This window comes from Pyrgilauda ruficollis, unplaced genomic scaffold, assembly GCF_017590135.1.
Source record: "Pyrgilauda ruficollis isolate IOZ18807 unplaced genomic scaffold, ASM1759013v1 scaffold9, whole genome shotgun sequence".
NCBI lineage: Eukaryota > Metazoa > Chordata > Aves > Passeriformes > Passeridae > Pyrgilauda > Pyrgilauda ruficollis.
This window is the reverse complement of record NW_024531043.1, coordinates 11,990,218-12,006,493: the sequence shown is the minus strand read 5'-3', so window position 1 is coordinate 12,006,493 and position 16,276 is coordinate 11,990,218. Positions and strand designations below refer to the sequence as shown.

General features: G+C 46.9%; 1 protein-coding gene across 12 annotated transcripts in view; it reads left to right on the top strand.

Annotated features, from left to right (window-relative positions):
* The window catches only part of NCOR2 (nuclear receptor corepressor 2), a 228,437-nt gene that overhangs the window by 41,091 nt on the left and 171,070 nt on the right, over positions 1-16,276 (top strand). The window contains exon 1 of one of the 12 annotated variants that reach the window (XM_041489075.1): positions 12,118-12,138. The exons of the other annotated variants lie outside the window; for them this stretch is intronic. The gene's annotated coding sequence lies outside the window, so the exon portion shown is untranslated. Of the gene's footprint in view, positions 1-12,117; positions 12,139-16,276 lie in introns of those variants that run through there. 12 annotated transcript variants of the gene reach the window in all.

The window sequence follows — 16,276 nt, the reverse complement described above, 5'->3', positions numbered from 1 at the left end:
GGTTGTCAAGGCAGAGCTGGCTCTGGCTGGCAATTACTGACCTTTGAGGTAATGTGTCCTTAATAGAAGGATGTGAGTACATCAGAGGAAGAATTGTCATTGTCATTATCATCTTTTCACCTCCTTTTGAGAAGGGCAGGTCTATTAATGGGCCTCTGCTCCAGCAGAACTGGTCCTGCCCCTCCAGGAGATGACTCCTGACTTTTCTGAAGAGGAGAGTAGGTGTGGGGAGGAGGGACAACCCAAATGACCAGAGCTCTGTGGCTGCTTTTTGCATTTCCCCCCTGCCCCACTGTTCATTTTGCTCCAGCATTTATGTGCTAAGCCCCAGATGGTGCCTTCAGTGTAGCAGCCAAGCTTGCCTGATGAAGGGGCTGTGCTCCTGGGGACCCACAGCTGGCAGTGTGTTTTGGGCAGGGAGATTGTTCTGCATGAAGCAATAAATGCTCTGCAGGAGATGCCTGGGACAGCAGCTACAGGTAATGAATAACAGAAGATTTTTAAAGCATGTTCAGGGCAGTCTGATTCCTCCTTGTTGATGGTTTCCCTGGGAAGAACCTCCTTGTGATGAACAGGAGGATTGTGCCACCACTTTTTCTCCAGGAATGGCGAGTGCTTCCCCTGTGCTGCTTCATCAGAGAATCTGGAGGTCTTTTGCAACCTTCAATTAATCCTTGATTGGCCTTGGCACCTCTGTGCCCAGCACCTCTGTGACAGAGCAGCAAGATTGGAGACCCTTGTGACCCCCCATCTCCCACGTGGGAGTAGAAGGACCTTGGCTGGAGTCCTTATGAAGGCAGAGGAGTTTGGTAAACCACAGGGTGTAGTGAGGGATGGAACAGAGTGATTTGCATGGGTGCAGTGACCTGAGCAGGGCTCTGCACATTTCATGCGCAGTTGCGTTAAAGGGATGCTGATCATTTTCAGCATGACCTGCTAATTATCAGAGCAGATGAAAGCCTTTTTTTTTTTCCCTCTTTAAATCCTCCTCCCCCTACATGGTCTCTTCTTCTCCCTGCTCCTTCCCCAAGCCCTTATCTAAGCTAATCAACATGACACAAACAGCCAAAAAAGCAGTATTCTTACAGCAGCTATTAACTAGAAAGGAGACAGCGGGTGTCTGGAGCCCCTCGGGAGGGACTTGCCCGGTGTAACCCACTGCTTTTAACAGCCAGAGTGAGAGCTGCAGAGTCAGAGCAGAAAATCTCTGAGCTTCTTTCTTTTGAGGTCCTAATATGCAGTGACCTGTCTGCTATGATGCAGATTTTTTAGAAGACCCAAATGTGGAATTTTAGTGGTGATGAGTGGCTTCCCAGATACCTGATACATCCACGATTAAATATAAATTTATATCAATAGCTGTATATTTTTTGGGTAAGTTTTCAGAAGTTTGGGGCATGGCTATGTCCTTCAAGGAGAGTCCTTCCATCCCAAATGTCTGTTTATTGTTGATAAAGCGTCCCTCAGCAGCAGAACACACAGCTAGAGGAGGGTTATGTTAATCTGGTGAAGTAGTTTCTGTGATTGCATCAAGCTGGGCACAAGTTTGTTTTCCACCATATTTCAAGCATTTGTTTTATCTGGAGCTGTGGGAGGGATTTTCCATTGTCCTCTGCTCTGTGCTAGATGAATACTTAAAAGTTGTGCTTGTGGTGATAAGGGAGCAGGCTGAGACAGAGGACAGACGTGTCTTAGGAATTTCAGCTGCGGTGGTACGCTGGAGGGAGGCTGAGCAAAAGGACACCATGTTTAAATAGTGTGTCCTGAATTGCTTTAATTTGGTTCTTATTTTGTAAGCCGTTGGCTGGGTTTTCTGTCCTTTCAGAAATCAGCAGCTTCTTATGAAATATGGAGCTGTTTAAAAACAGACAGCAGCTGCTCCATCCTTGCGTCAGCACGGACTCGGCAGAAGGAAGGGGAATGGTAGACGGTTGTTTAGCTGTGATATTCTTCCCTTCATTGCTGTTGTCATATTGTGTTAACAGAAGGTCTGATCAAATATACACCAGGAAAGTAAGACTTAATGTTTCTTTGTTCTCCTGGAATGGTGTTGGGAGGGGAGTGGGGGAATGTTTGAATGAGACTTTTATTTATGTGGTTCAGATAGCTCAGCGTTGCCTGTGTCGGTAGAGATGTTGTTCTGCTCTTATTTCTTAGGCTGCTTGCTGTATTTTTAGCTGGGAAAAGTCTTTACTTTGTTTGTACAAAACCTCTGCTATGTGGTATGGAAACTTTGGGGGGTGATGGTGTAAGTATTTAACAGGGAGAGTATGATCTATTCACACTGACTTCCTAACTTGTTTTAAACTCTCCTCTAAAAAAAAAAAAAATCTCAGCCAGATTCTTTAAAAAATAAAATGAAAAATGAGGAACATTGTTGCACAAGAACTGGAAAGAACCCAAATAGTTTGCTTACTGTTAAAATTGCGACATGACTGGAAACATTTGGTAAAGAAAAATTAATTGCGTGGTGTATTTGTGGTTTCCTGTTGAATCTCAATTTCTAGAGGAGGTTGAAAATCCCATGGATGTTTCCTCAGATTACTAGATAGCATTATACCTTGTGTGCATGATGAAAGACCTTCAGTAAAGCGTGCCAGATATCCATGGCTTGCTATAAAAAGTCTCTCCCATCTGGAACATGACTGTTTTCTCCTTTTTAGTAGGATGATTTGAGCAGAGATAAACTTGCAGTGAAATTTAGCCTGGTCCAGTCTTACTCCACTACCAATATGGATTTCCTTGCAGTCTAGGAGTCACCTGAAGAAGGATGCTTGGCCTTTTAATGAGCTTTGAAGCCATGGGCAGGGATGGCTGGTAAGGGAGGAGGGGAGGACCAAGCAGTCGTCACTCAGCAGAGGATGGGCTTGAATGTGGTTGAAGATCTGCTCTGGGTCATCTTGCATCACTCCTGGGTAGTGATCCTGTGCATGCTGAGCTGCAGAGCCAGAGCTTGGGGGAATTAGATGGGAGGACTACCAGGACTTTTGGGGCCCCCTTCAGCTGCCCTGTGAGAGGCCCCACAAAGCCACTTCCATGCAGAGCTGGAGCACCTGGTTGTGAATGTGGTCACACCTAGCAGAGGGGCTGGATGGACAAGTAGGATGGTGAATGCTGGGGCAGATTGCTGAAGAACATGGTGGTTTCCCCTGTCTGGAGGCTTGGGGAGTGTCTGAGAGCTGCTGGGTAAAACCCTGGGCTGGAGACATCTGGCCAGGGGTCAGATCAGAGCATCACCTTGGCCCACAGCCCCTGCTGTGCCTCCTCGTTTGATCACACAGATGTTTGTGTATGCAGAAGCATAACTCATGATGACACAGGGCTTAAGGTTGTGAAATCTTTGAGGCTCTTCTGGGTATTCCTGTGGGAAGGGAAGAGTTACCCCTCAGATAATTTCCATGGGGAAATAGTTAATGTCATAAACACCAGAGGTTGTTTTCTAAAGCGAAGGCAGGGCTGTGGGGGAGCGTGGTTAACCATGTAGAGTGAAGACAGGCTGAAGCTCATAAAGGAAAAATGTATGTAGGAGTTTATAGATGTACATGCGTGTATTAGAACTTCAGTTTGAGATCACTGACTGAGATTAGAATGAGCTGCTGTGGAGCTGAACCACTTAGAGAGAGCTGAGAGCAACTGCTTGAGATGGATGGTGGCCCCACAGCTTGATGACTGAGAACATGCACAGTTGTTTAAAGTCTGCTTCTTTAAAGTGTTGGGGTTTTTTGTGTAGTTTGAAATAATGAAAACCTTATTTTAGGATTAATGCTCATCCAACTTCCTGAGAATTCCTATCCAGTTTTGAATGTCTGTGTTCACTCTTGGGCTGTTGGGAGTTAAATTTTCCTCTTGACTCAGTTGTGGAAACAGTCTTCATTTATCGTTTCCCAGTTTAGCTCCTGTATTAAAATTATAACAAGGCTGGGATTTATTTTTGTCTTGTGTACATTTATCTCCTGTGTATCCTTGTGTCTATTATTAGAGTCCTGCTCCATTGCTAAATGGATTGGCCGAGTTCTTGGGGACAAAATATTGAAGCATATGACTAGACTGCAATACCCCTCAGCCACTCGGCTCTGCAGCTTTCATGGTGCCTGGGTTTACCCAGCTTGTCACAGCTTATTTTAAATGCTGAGGATGCAGTGGGCAGAGCCAGCAGATAGGAGATCTTAAATGGCATATCAGTTTGTAAGTGAAAGGAGGGAGGAGGTGGACGTGGAGGGGAAGCTCCAGCTGAGAATAAACAGATAACAGTGGTGTGTGTTTGGGAAGCAGCTGAGTTGCATGGCCTGGGTACAGCCCCCTTGTTTAGATTTTACTTTTTTTTTTTTTTTTTTCTTCTTGACAGGATATTTCTGTTTCAGACTGAAAATCAGGAAATGTCGAATCCTCTGGAAGAGGACTGGTGTGGTGGTTGGCTGGCTATGAACTTACCCTTTCCTGAGTTAAAAAACAAGCTTTACATAGGTTCCAGCCATGTTTCAAAGCCCCTGTGACTTCTGCCAGTTGGTGGCTGAACACTTGTCCTCCAGTTTCTCCCTGACTTCTTGGCTTGCAGAGAAGTGATCAGTGTTTCCACTGATCTTTCCTTCTGGTTCCACATCCAGTCTGAGCTAGCTGGTTTTTTTGGTCTTGGAGGAGTTTGCTCTTTTTTATGACTTTGCTGTTGAGTATCTTCACCACGTTCTTGCTTTGCTTTCAGGATGTATTTGTCCGTGTGGCCTCTTACATGTCTGCAGGTCTCTCCCAACTTTTAGGAAGATGCTCAGGGCTCCGCACACTGTATTGTTATACCTTTCAGAGGTGTAGTTTTGAATGCTTTTAAAATATTTTTAAAAATTGTCTAGGCAGTGCCTTTGGCAAGGACATGGTCCAGCACTCACAGAAACAGAGAAGACCCTTGCTGGAGTAAAGCTGGCTTGGGATCAGATTCTTGGTCTGGTTTTTATTCCCTTCCACTTAGTTTCACTAAAAGATGTGATGAGCTACTTCCCTACTCTGATTTGTTGGATTTTTTTCCTTTCTGTGCTGTCTGTGGGGTATACTCTGCTACTGGACTTCTTGATCCAGTTGGAGAAGCATTGCCTAGTAATGCCAGCTTTTGCACAGATCCTTGAATGAGCAGTCTTTTTCCACCTCCTCCCTTCTTTGTGTTCCTCATCCAACATCCTTTGGTTCCTATGTACGTGCCACATGCTTCCTTTGTTTTGCCTGTGTTAACAGAATTTTCTGACGTTGGAGCCTGTTCCAAAGGATGTGGCTTGGCCCTTGCAAAGCTTTTTCTCTGCTGCAGGCTCTGGTAGAGGCAGGTGTGCCCAGTGTGCAGTTGTACCTGGGGTGGGTGTGTTTTTTGGAGGCTCTGGCTTGTGGAGCAGAGGGATGGTTTAGCCCTGGCCATGCAGCTGTGAGTGTGGGAGACTTGGAGCTGCAGGGTAGGATCAGCACACAGGACTGAGTTGCCTGAAGGATTTTTTTACTGTGGCCACAGAGTTGCTTGGCAGGTGGAGGAGAGTTGATCAAACAAACCTGCTTCCACCAATTGTCCAGCTTTTGTATTTCTTTTGGGGATTTTTTTTTTTTTTAAATTTCATGGACTTTAAGGCATGCGTGATTGAACAGTTTAATTAACTGTGGGAACTGCTGGAGAGAACTTGCTGGGATTTTCTGCAAACCTTGCTGTCCTTTTCATGTTTTTGGCTCAGCAGAGTTGCTGTGAGCAAGCAGGCAGGAGTGCCCGAGGATGTGGCCCAGGTAAGATGTTATCACCTGAGCAGAGATCCAAGTGCCTGTGCAGTTGACTCTGGTGTGTAGGCTGGCTGTTTGATGGTGGGAAGCAGTCCCTGATCTGGTACCCCCACCTGGGCAGGCTGCTCGTGGAGCCAGGGTGCACCTTGGGCACATTGCTGATCTTGGGGTCATCTGCTCTTCCACCTGACACCTCAGACTGTGTCAGAGGCTGTGAAACTGCTTACAGGAGGAATATCAGCAGTGGTGTTAAAGTTGTAGGAGCTTTATGGAAACCTGGAGGTTTGTCATGGCCTGCCAGCATGTTTTCAGGGCTTGCTAACAGGTGATATTTCAGCTTGTAATCCTGCTGTCCCTGCAGGGAATGGCTGAAGAGAAGTTCCCCATGACTGTGCAGAGGTTGGCATTCAGCCCAAGTTCTTCTCCTGGTCCTGTCAGGAAAGTCACCATGTCTGGGTCCCTTGGCATGGCTGAACATGTTTTCCAGGCCATGGGAACCACCTGAGGGCTGGTACAGGAGCTGTAAGTGGCTGCATGTGGCTCCTTCTCCAGGGAGAGAAGTGAAGACCCACCTTGGAATAATGGAGGTTATAACAGCAAGGTTCTGGCTTGTGTTTCCAGCTTTATTAACAGTAATCAAAATTGATTTTCTAATGTATTTTTCTTGTGCTCCCAGTGATTTTCTGTGGTCAAATCAGCCTTCTTGTTTTGTCCCTGTGCATGAATGGATTGTATTTGGAGCTGGCTTTCTGGCTGTAGAGTCTGCTTCATCCTGACACCCAGCACTGAACGTGCCCTGGCTCTGCAGTCTGTCCAAAGGCTGTACAAGCATGCACCTAATTGGTCTGGAATTGTTAAAGGTCAAGGATATTATTGCAGAAGGTTCATTAAAAAAAAAAAACACAAAAAAAACAAAACCAAAACAACAACATTCTGTAAGAGGTGCTGGTGGTTATTTCCTTTAAATCCTGAGATTTGGGGTTTGAGGGGAAAAATTATTAAATGATGTCTTAAAGCTGAATAAAGAAGTCGGTATTGAATGTTCTAATGTCTTACAGATGCTGTGGGGTTTTGGGGTTTTATTTTAAATGTAACAATGGGAGTTGGAGTGGCTCCAGCACTATAAAGAATAGTCTGTTTAATTAAGGGTTTAAGCTGGAAGAGTGTGTGTAGTGTGATGCCATGTTAACGTTTCAGCAGGGTTTTGTAGTTGTTATTCCTCATCTTGCATCATCCATCCCTGTGTCTGGGGTCACGGTGGGGCTGGGTGTTCCTTACCCAGAGAACAGAGGTTGGTCTGTGTAAGAGCAGGAAGGCTTCTCCAAGTGTTTTAGCCCTGACTTCACTGTTTTCTCTTTCTTGTGACTCCTGATGCCCACCTTAAGGTGCTGTTTTTGCATGCACATGGTGTGTTACACACAGGAGGAAATACCAGCTTTGGTTTTCCCTAATAGCTTGGGGTTTTTCTTCAGGCTGGGGAGAGGCTGTTTTGTAGTCACGTTCTTAGATGTCATCTTGGTACCAGCAAATTGGGATGGAGGTTTTGGGGGAAGGGGCAGGAGGCTGGGATCAAGTGCAGCCTGCTCAGGGAAGGTATCCTGAGGCACACTGAGGTTTCACTGGAATGGAGGAGCATGAGATAGAGCTGTGTCTGTGCATTCAGCAGAGCAGGGCTAAGTCCCCCCCCTGTGGAAGTTCTTAGGGTTCTCTGTGGCTCATTCACCTGTAACCTACTGGGGCGAAACCCAGAAAATTTGCCATTAAAAAGAGACTAAATTATTATTCTCACCTAGAAAACACAAGTGTTCCAGTCATGTGACAGAGTCCTCATTAGGAAAAACAACATTAAGAGATTTGAAGTTGGCACCTCTCGACTTCATGAGCCCATTCTGAGCTCATGAGATTCAGGTAGATGCTCCACCACAGGTCTGGTTTTCTTTCCCCTCGTGTGTGGCTCTGCTTGGCTTTCTGGTAGCATAATGTGTATTTAATTATCAGCAGCAACAGCTGCTGCTCTTGGCCATCTTGCACACTTTGGTATAGGAACCAGCATCTGCCAGGGTGCTGCATCCTGGTTTGTGCTGAGATGATTGCTTGACTTTTTTATTTTTTTTCTACTGTGGGAATTAGGCTCTTCTGTGGCATTAGAAACTGTAGCCTTGTATCAAAGGCTGAGCAGCTGTGAGCCTGACATGTACCAAGGAACCTTTATGGTTTGCATTTAGTCTCTCCTGGTATGTTTATTCCCATAAAATAATTAATTGAACTAGAGCTCCAAGCAGTGTTATCGCCTCTACACATTAGAAAATCATAATCATGCTCTGCAACTTAATGAGATTTAGAAAGAAATGTTCTTTTTTTGTTTGCCTTCTGGTTTTGAGTGTTAAAGACTCCCAGGGGTCATGCATTCAAGACTTTCCTGGAGACCACGGGGGCAGTGGGCTGCTGTGTGCAGAGGGCTGGCCATGGAGAGCCACCAGTGCAGAGCAGGAGCCTTTGGGTTTCCCAGCATTCTTGCCAGAAATGGAGCTGGATTGTGAACACTAGCAACACTGTTTTGAGAACTGAGCATTGAGAATGGAGCTAACTGTGTTTTTTGTGGTGGCCTTGGCTCTGCTTTTCTTCAGTTTTCCCTTTAATTTCTATTGTTTTCTTTGCTTATTTGCTAACTTGCAAAATTCAGCAAATTGCAGAGGATCTCCCAGCCCTTGGGGTGAGTTTTCCTCAGGCTGCAGCAAGCCAGCACACGGCAGTGGCACTCACTGAGCTCATGCTCAGCTGGGATCTGCTGGCCTTTGGGTGGTCAGGGTCTGTGCCAGGGTGTGGAGATGGTGGGGTCATCCTGGACAGTGTGTGTCAGGATAAATATTAACTTCACATGAAGTGTGTGTGTTAGCTGCTCATTTCAGTAGGATTTGGTTGAAACACAATCATAAGGCTCCTTAACTTCATCAGTCTTCCTACACCACTGACACTAATGATGACTTGAGTGTCTGCTCCTCTTCTGTTTGAGTTTTGCTGCTGTTTCTCAGTCTTGCTGGGATGTGTTGCTGCTTTTAATTCATTCAGCTTCACAACAAGCCCCAGCTGTATGGGCAGGTTGCCCTACACTGCCACAGGGGCACAGGGCATCTCGGGTGCAGCTGCTTCTCCAGGACATCCCTGCAATGCTGTCCCAGAAGGACACATAACTTCTCCCAGCATTTGATGAGGGAGGATTTGTGAAGCATCTTGCTTCCCTGCAGCTCTGCATATCACACCCGAAGCCCCACCAGCCTGCTCACAGCTCACCCGGGAGGACAGTGACGGAGCCACATGCACAAAGTGTTATTTTGTGGTCTGTTTTCTCTCAGGCCAGGCAAGCTGGAGGAGAACCTGGCAAGCAGCTCGCTGGAGGCAGCGAGCAGAGCAAATGTACCTGCTGAGTAACAGACTGAAATAACCCCAGAAGAGCCCAGATGGGGTTGTGGCACTTATTGCAGATGCTGTGTCTGTGACAAATCAACAAATCCAGTAGATGGGAAACGGTTCCTGCGTGCTGTCCCTGGGAGGAGGAGCATCCCCTGCTCCACTGCCCCGTGACCCTGGACTGTCTGGGCAATTCCTGCTGTGGTGCAGGAAGGAAACAGTTAAAGGAGGAGAGGTTGTCAAGTTGGGTTAGCCATCAGATAGCTAATATTTTAGAGGTTTTTCAGAGCTAAGCTATAAAAAGGCCGTAGCAGTATTTCAACTCGCCCATTGTCTGCTGGAAGCCAGCCAGCGTTGCCATGCCGACGAGGAATTATTACTTGCTGCCAGAGCTGGAGGAAAAGCTCATACTTTTGGCTTCAAAACAGGAGGGGTGGACTTATGTAATCCACTGTGTTTATAGGCTGAGACTGGCAGGAGCATTGAGAAATAATTACAGGCTTTCCATTTCATTTCCAGATTGGTTTTAAGGCTGTGTGGCCTCGCTTTATTTATTTATTTTGAAGTTAAGAGAGTGGCTGCTAAAGATGCAGGAGGTGATGTGGGGATGCTGCTAGGTAAGTACCCCCCACTTCCCTCCCTCGGCTGGCTGGGAGGCTTTTGTTTTGGTGCCGTTTTGTGTGGAGAACTAAACTAGGCCACAGCAGAAAGAAGTTGCTTTGAAAAACTGGGACTTGGCCCGGCGACACAGAAACAGCGTTCAGCGCTGGAGGCTGAGCACGCACTCCTGCGCCTGCCCGGCTGCTTGCCGGTGGAGGTGAAGTGCAAGGTTTTGTGAGCCCCTGCTGCTTTCTGAGGTGATTTTTTTTCCCCTTCAGCCCTCCTTGGTGGGGAACACATAATTTTAGGGGGAGGGTAGCAGCTAGGGAAGAGGAGAGAAAAAGTTCGGAAATATTTTTTTCCCCGGACGTTTTGGTCTCACGCGTCGGCTGGAGAGGGGATTTGTCAGTGGGATCAAAGCAATTTTGCTGATGTTTCGTGTGCTTGAGAGGTGAATTGCAAAGTTTAGCCTGTAATTAATGTGGGTTTGTTGGTCCTGGGAGCAGTCAGCAGATGATGCTGTAATTTGGGTTTGCCTGAAAAGCAGCGCTCGGTGTGTTTTGACTTGGGTCAGGCCAGTGGGAGTTTGCAGCTGCTGTTCTGGTGCTGGCTGTGGCATACCGGGAGTTACTGCTGGAGAACTCTCCTGCAGAACTTTGGGAATGGGTGGTTCTGGGGAAGACACTTCTGGTGGGGTGGGGGTTCCAGGAGAGATGGAGAGATGGGGCTTTAGCTGGGCTGGAAGGAGGCAGCAGGGACAGGGATGCTGCGGGTGGGACGGGAGGGCTGTGCTGGGACAGTCAGGGCTGGGCTGAGCTCTGCTGCTCCTCATCGTGCTCAGTTCTCCTTCAGTAAATGAGAATCTTGCAGCTGCGACTTTCTGAATCTCTTTAACATTGAGTGTCAAGCTCCAAAGAGTGAACTAAGCCCGTTTTTGGAGGGGATGAAGAATGCTTTGATATGCTGCAAACTTGCTGCGGAGGTTACAAAGGTGTATAGAATCTGCAGTGTGCTGTGATTTATTTTTTTTTTATTTTCTTTCATTGCACAGCATCCTACTAAGGAGTTACCTTCTCAGTCCATCCTAATCTGCCTTCTTGCCACTGTTGTATGGTGTGTACAGGTGAAATATCCCAGACTGCTCTTGAGAGTGGACTCCAGTGTTGTCCAGCACTTGTGACTCAGATCTTGCACTTCTTAGGGCAGCTGCAGTCCCATATGGACATATTTGGGCTCTGTCTTAAAACACAGGGGTGCCTCAGTGGGAATGATGCACACAACAGCTTGTTGAATGCACGCTGCAGAAATAAGCTGCTTTTTGCACAGTTTCCCACAGTTATGGGCAAAAACTTGGGAGAGTGATGACACGCTTTCCCTGGGGAAATGTCCCTTGAAACAGCAGGTTTGCCTGCTGGTATCAGAGACGCATGGGTGTGTTACACAAAATAATTCAATCATTTAATGATCCATAATACTGCTCTAACTCCTACCACAGATGCTGTTGGATTCAATGCAAGTTGGATTTGTTACTGCAGGGGTTTTTGGGGTTTTTTTTCCTTTCTCTGGGATTCATGCCAAGATGAACTGTATGTTCTGTTCATAAGAGCTATGAGTAATGTATGTGTGAATCTATAACATAAGTAATACGAGTATATAAAATGTGTGAGTATGCAGGATCTGTGTATCCTGTGTCTGCAGAGCACCGCACACATGCTCCGTGTGCGATCTGAAATGGGGTGTGATACATGTCTGGGCAAAATTAATGACATGCCTTGGAGTTACTGCTCGCTGCAGAGCCCTGTCTGATGGCCTCATCACAGAGAGCTGAGCTGAAATCCCAGTCACAGCTACGGTTTGGCTGCTTAATTGCCCTTTTGGAGGAGTTACAAATTAGAGAGAGCTGGAAGTCCCTCCCTGTGCCTTAACGGAAGCCAGCCTTAACGGAGAGGGGAGGGATGCTTGCACTGTAGCCTGATGTGCTCTGTGGGTTGGTGGGTCAGTCTGAGGGTGCCTGGGGGTTTGTTCCTTGGAGCCAGGGGTACAGGGAGTGCTGGGGATCCCGCTCTGCATCTCCCCAGGTGGGTGCTGCTCCAGGAGCTGCTCTACGAGTGATGCACTCCGAGGCAGGCCTGCTGCTTTTAGTAGGATTTTTTTTTTCCAGATGAATAAAATGGGCTTTCACTCATAAATTATTTTTCTTATGTGAAAAATGAGAAGGTGGCAAGTAGCCAATTTCCCCGCCTCCCTCTTCCCAGCTCCGATGAGGTCATTGCCTCTTAAAGTTTATACCACGCACTGTGAGACATGGCTGGAGGAGCAAGGAGGCAACAAATGACTCTCGGAGCGGGTGGGAGTGATGGCCGCCCATCCCTGAAATGTTAGTCAGCCGTAAGTGATACCTGGGCACACACAGTGGGGAGGGGGCCTGGTACAGATTGCTGGGATGAGCTTATAGGATCAGATCCCTGTGGGAGGGGAGTGCCCTGGTCACTTCCCAGTCCCTGCTGTGCTCCAGGTACAGGGCAGGATCTGGGGTGCTTCGGGTGCAGCTCCACGGGGTGGTCGTGCTGTTTGGTGGGCTGCCAGGTGGAAGGAGACTGGGCATGTGCTTTGGTGAAATGGGATCAGCAGCAGTGCTGGCATTCCTTGTCTGAGCTTGCTCTTGTGTCCATTTTTTACTTTTCCTCGGGAATTTCCTCGGCGCTGTTTTTGCAGTGGGGTTGCGAAAGTTCGTGACCCAATGAAGGATCTCTCCAAGACCTTTGTGTCCCTGGCTGAGTGGCTGCCTGGAGAAGCTGTTTTTCTTTTCCCTTGAACTCCATGCTGAGCTGCGTGTGGATTCCTGAGCTATTGTTTTCTCCTAGTCTGTCCCCCCCGCCATCCCATGGTGGAAGTGATATGGAAACAGGACTGCCCAGACCAGGTTTTCCCTGGGGCTCTCCTACACACTGAGCCCAGGAGGGTGGATTTGGAGAGCTGTACCCTCCTCCCCACAGCCTCCACTGGGGTACTTGGGGACAGTGGTTTGCATTGCCTATGGTTTTTAGGTGCAGCATTGGCCTGAAACCACTATTGCTATACTACCATAATTGATTATTGAAATGTCAGAGCTTATTTACTGCCTGGTGTCTTTGCTGTGGCTCTGATTTTTGCCTGGAGTTGGCTGTACATTCTGGGGTGGTCAGGAGAGGACTCTTGATGTGTCTCTTACTGTTTCACAGCCCTGTCATTGCTCTGTGGAGGTGTGATGGGCTGAAGAACTACAGGTGGAAATTAGTGAGGGAGGAGTCCTACATATCACTGTCCTTTTAGTCACAAACTTAATAAAACCCAGCCTGTATTAAAATTGCTCTTCCATTGCAGCTTTTCTGTTCCCTGGAGATCATTGGAGTGTCCCATTACCTCCAGCTGCTCTTGTGCTCCTGCACCCCAGCGATGTCTTCTGTTCACCAGTTCTTTGTCTTTTCACTTCTCCTTAGCAGCCTCGTGGATTTTTTTTTTCTCTGTCGACACAATACAATCACTCCTTGTTAGCCTATCTTGCTCTTTCCTCTTTCAAGGAAGGGAAGGAGCAGGGGAACCAGATCTGATAATTCCAGTGAGTAGAACTGTTCCCCTGAGCCCTTTATAAAGAAATAAAAAGGCTCTCCTTCTCTCTGCTTCTCTTTGAGTACAAGCACTTTACCCTCTTGGATTCCCTGCAGGCTCCTCATACTGCTAAAATTGAAACATCAAGATGTCTGAGGCAGCAGGAATTACCATCAGTGTTTTGACACCTGGAGGTACAATTTCTATTAGCTTTTATATAAAAACAACACCAGTTTTGCCAACAGAGTTCTTGTTAAATAATGCATGAAGACCCCACTCCTGACAGTAGGTATTTTTCTTTCACTTCCCTGGACTCTTGGATTATGGCTTAATTTTTGTGACCACTGGGGAAAACGATATGCACTCTCACACATGGAAATATGTATGTGAACACACACGTGCTTAACTCCCAGGCAGAGAGTCAATTCCCCCATTTGCTAATTAATGTGGGGAGATAGGGGAAAGCAATTTGAGGTTGGTCTGCTGAGCAGGCTTGGGTTGTTGTTTTATTCTTTAGGAGCAGCAGAACACAGTCCTCCTGAGAGTTTTGATGGCAAATAAGACTATTTCTGTGTGATCTGAGAGGGTGTGCCTGCTCCCGGACAGGGATGAGCACAAGGGTCATCAGCAACAGAAATGGGAAACTTGTGGTTTTGCCTGGATGATGCCTGGCATGGAGCATATGCTATGTGCTCACTTTTTGGGGGAAATGAAGTGCAACAGAAGGGCACAGCATGTGGATGTGACTGCTAATAGTGAGAATCAAAGTACAGTTTTGACATTTCTAACCTAATAAGTGGCGCTGCATGCGAGAGCCTGCTTATTTTCCTTTTTCACCATGAGATGCTTTGACAGAGGAGTAAAGTCCCATTTTGACATTTCTGTCATTTTAACTAAAGAGAGAGATTACAGTAAATTGGATTAAGTGAAAATCTTCTTCAGATGTTTGTGGTTTGGGCTGATTTATGGATAGATGTCATTTGAACGTCATTCTGCATTTTTTAAGCATCTGCTTGATGGTTGCTTTAATGCTGTTTCTGCAAATAGTCCACGCAGAGGAGGGAAGGCTGAGCAAGCAGCAGCACCCCGTGACAGAGCTAATGCTGGTGTGTGGCATGGGGACAGCAGAACAGTGTCCTTCTCACGCTCCTGGACTCGCAGTGCCAGACTCTGTAATGGGTGCTTGCTTCTCGTTCGAGTTCCTGTTATTAAACTTCGTTATCTTCTGCTGAAAGTCATTTAAATAGGCTTTTTAAAGTATTTTTCCCACTGTGGAGAGAGATGGTTCAGCACACACATTCCTTATCGTGCTCTTGGCAAATCTGGGGTTGCCTGTTGCCCCGCGACCGGCGGTGACGTTCTTCTGGTTACGCTCACGCAGAGCCTTCACTCACCATGAGTGTGACTTTTCCAGAAACCAAAATATTCTCCTAAATGTGTGCTGGCTCACTGACATGAGCGACAGCATGTGAAAATACTTTGTCCATGCACGGATATTTCCAAAAGATAGTGTTGAAAGTTCTTCCATTAAACTTACAACCTGAGACTTCTGAAATTTATGTGTCCTTCGTGGCTTCCTCCACCTAAGCTATTTAGAAGCTGCTGGTGCCATTTGGAAAGCTGCATAATCTCTTGTGGGTGATGATGTAATCAGCCCTGTAATCAAATCTGCCAATGATGTCATTGCTGGAGTAGCCCAGTGTTCCCCTGGTGCAGCGATTAGTGGGATGAGATTGAAGTGTCAGTGCAGTTGGTGATGCAAAGTGGGGTGTCCCCATTCTGTGAGGTGTGGGGCAGTTGGTGATGGGCAGTGGATGTCCCCTTGGGAGGTGTGGGGCAGTTGTTGGCCAGCACTGATCCTGGAGCTGCCTCTGCTCTGCACTGTGCTCTGCACTGGGGCTGGGGGTGAGACTGTAAAAATTGCCTTAATTCTCTCAAGGGAAGTCTTGGACTGTGTCTGTTTATTTTTACTGTCCTGGAGCAAGAAGGCCCTGCCTATATGTAAGAAAGGTGCCATCAGAAGCAGAATGTGTCAAATCCCAGCTTCTTGGGGTGTTGGCTGCTGATGCTTCACATCTTCCCTCCCAGCTGAGCCTCACCAGTTTGATTTGCAGGGTCTCAGCACTGCCAGGGTTTTCTCATGCTGGTGGTGACACCAGGGCTGTGGTGTTTTGTTTTCTGCCTCTCTGCCCACCTCGGTTTTTTGCAGCATCCTTGCAGTTAAAAGACAAGATTTTGCCTTTTGTCATGTGAGCATTTTGTGCCTTGCTAGTGACTCAAAGGGCAATTCTTTAAACATTTTCTGTTATTTTTCATGATACCATTATTAGTAGAAGATCACACTGGTGAGGGAAGATAAATTTGTAATCCTGCTTAATGGCTGATCTTATCCAGCTGAGTAACACTCATTGCGTAAGGGACAGTGACCTGAAATCTTTTTAAACCATTGGACAGGATGCCTTTCCCCTCTCTACTTAGCACACATGGGTGTGATACAGACTTAAAATGGTTTAAAGTTTAACTCTTTTACTTTGAAATTTGAATACCTGCTGATAGCTAACCTTTGGGTTGGTGTGCCAGAGAGAGCAGTGGTGCTGCAGGGTGTGAGTGAATTTAATGTGTTACCCTACGTGTTAAACTGCATCTCTTGCTCTTTGGGATTGCTAAACAGCATTTGCCAAAGTTACCTGGCATGAATTACAGGAGGATCGAACAGAAGAGCTTGATCACAGCCCTTCTCAGGCAGGTTCATGAGAGGGGCTGGGGTGGGAGCTCTGAGGGATGCTCTGCTCCATCCCTCTCCATGCCACTGCTGGATACCCTCAGAGAGGGTGGGTGGGTTGTTGGCAGAGCCCTGCCAGAGGTGCTCCTTCGTTTACCAAAGGTGATATCCTGGTGGCTGGCACTGGGGAAGGAAGAGGGTTTTTCCTCTCATATT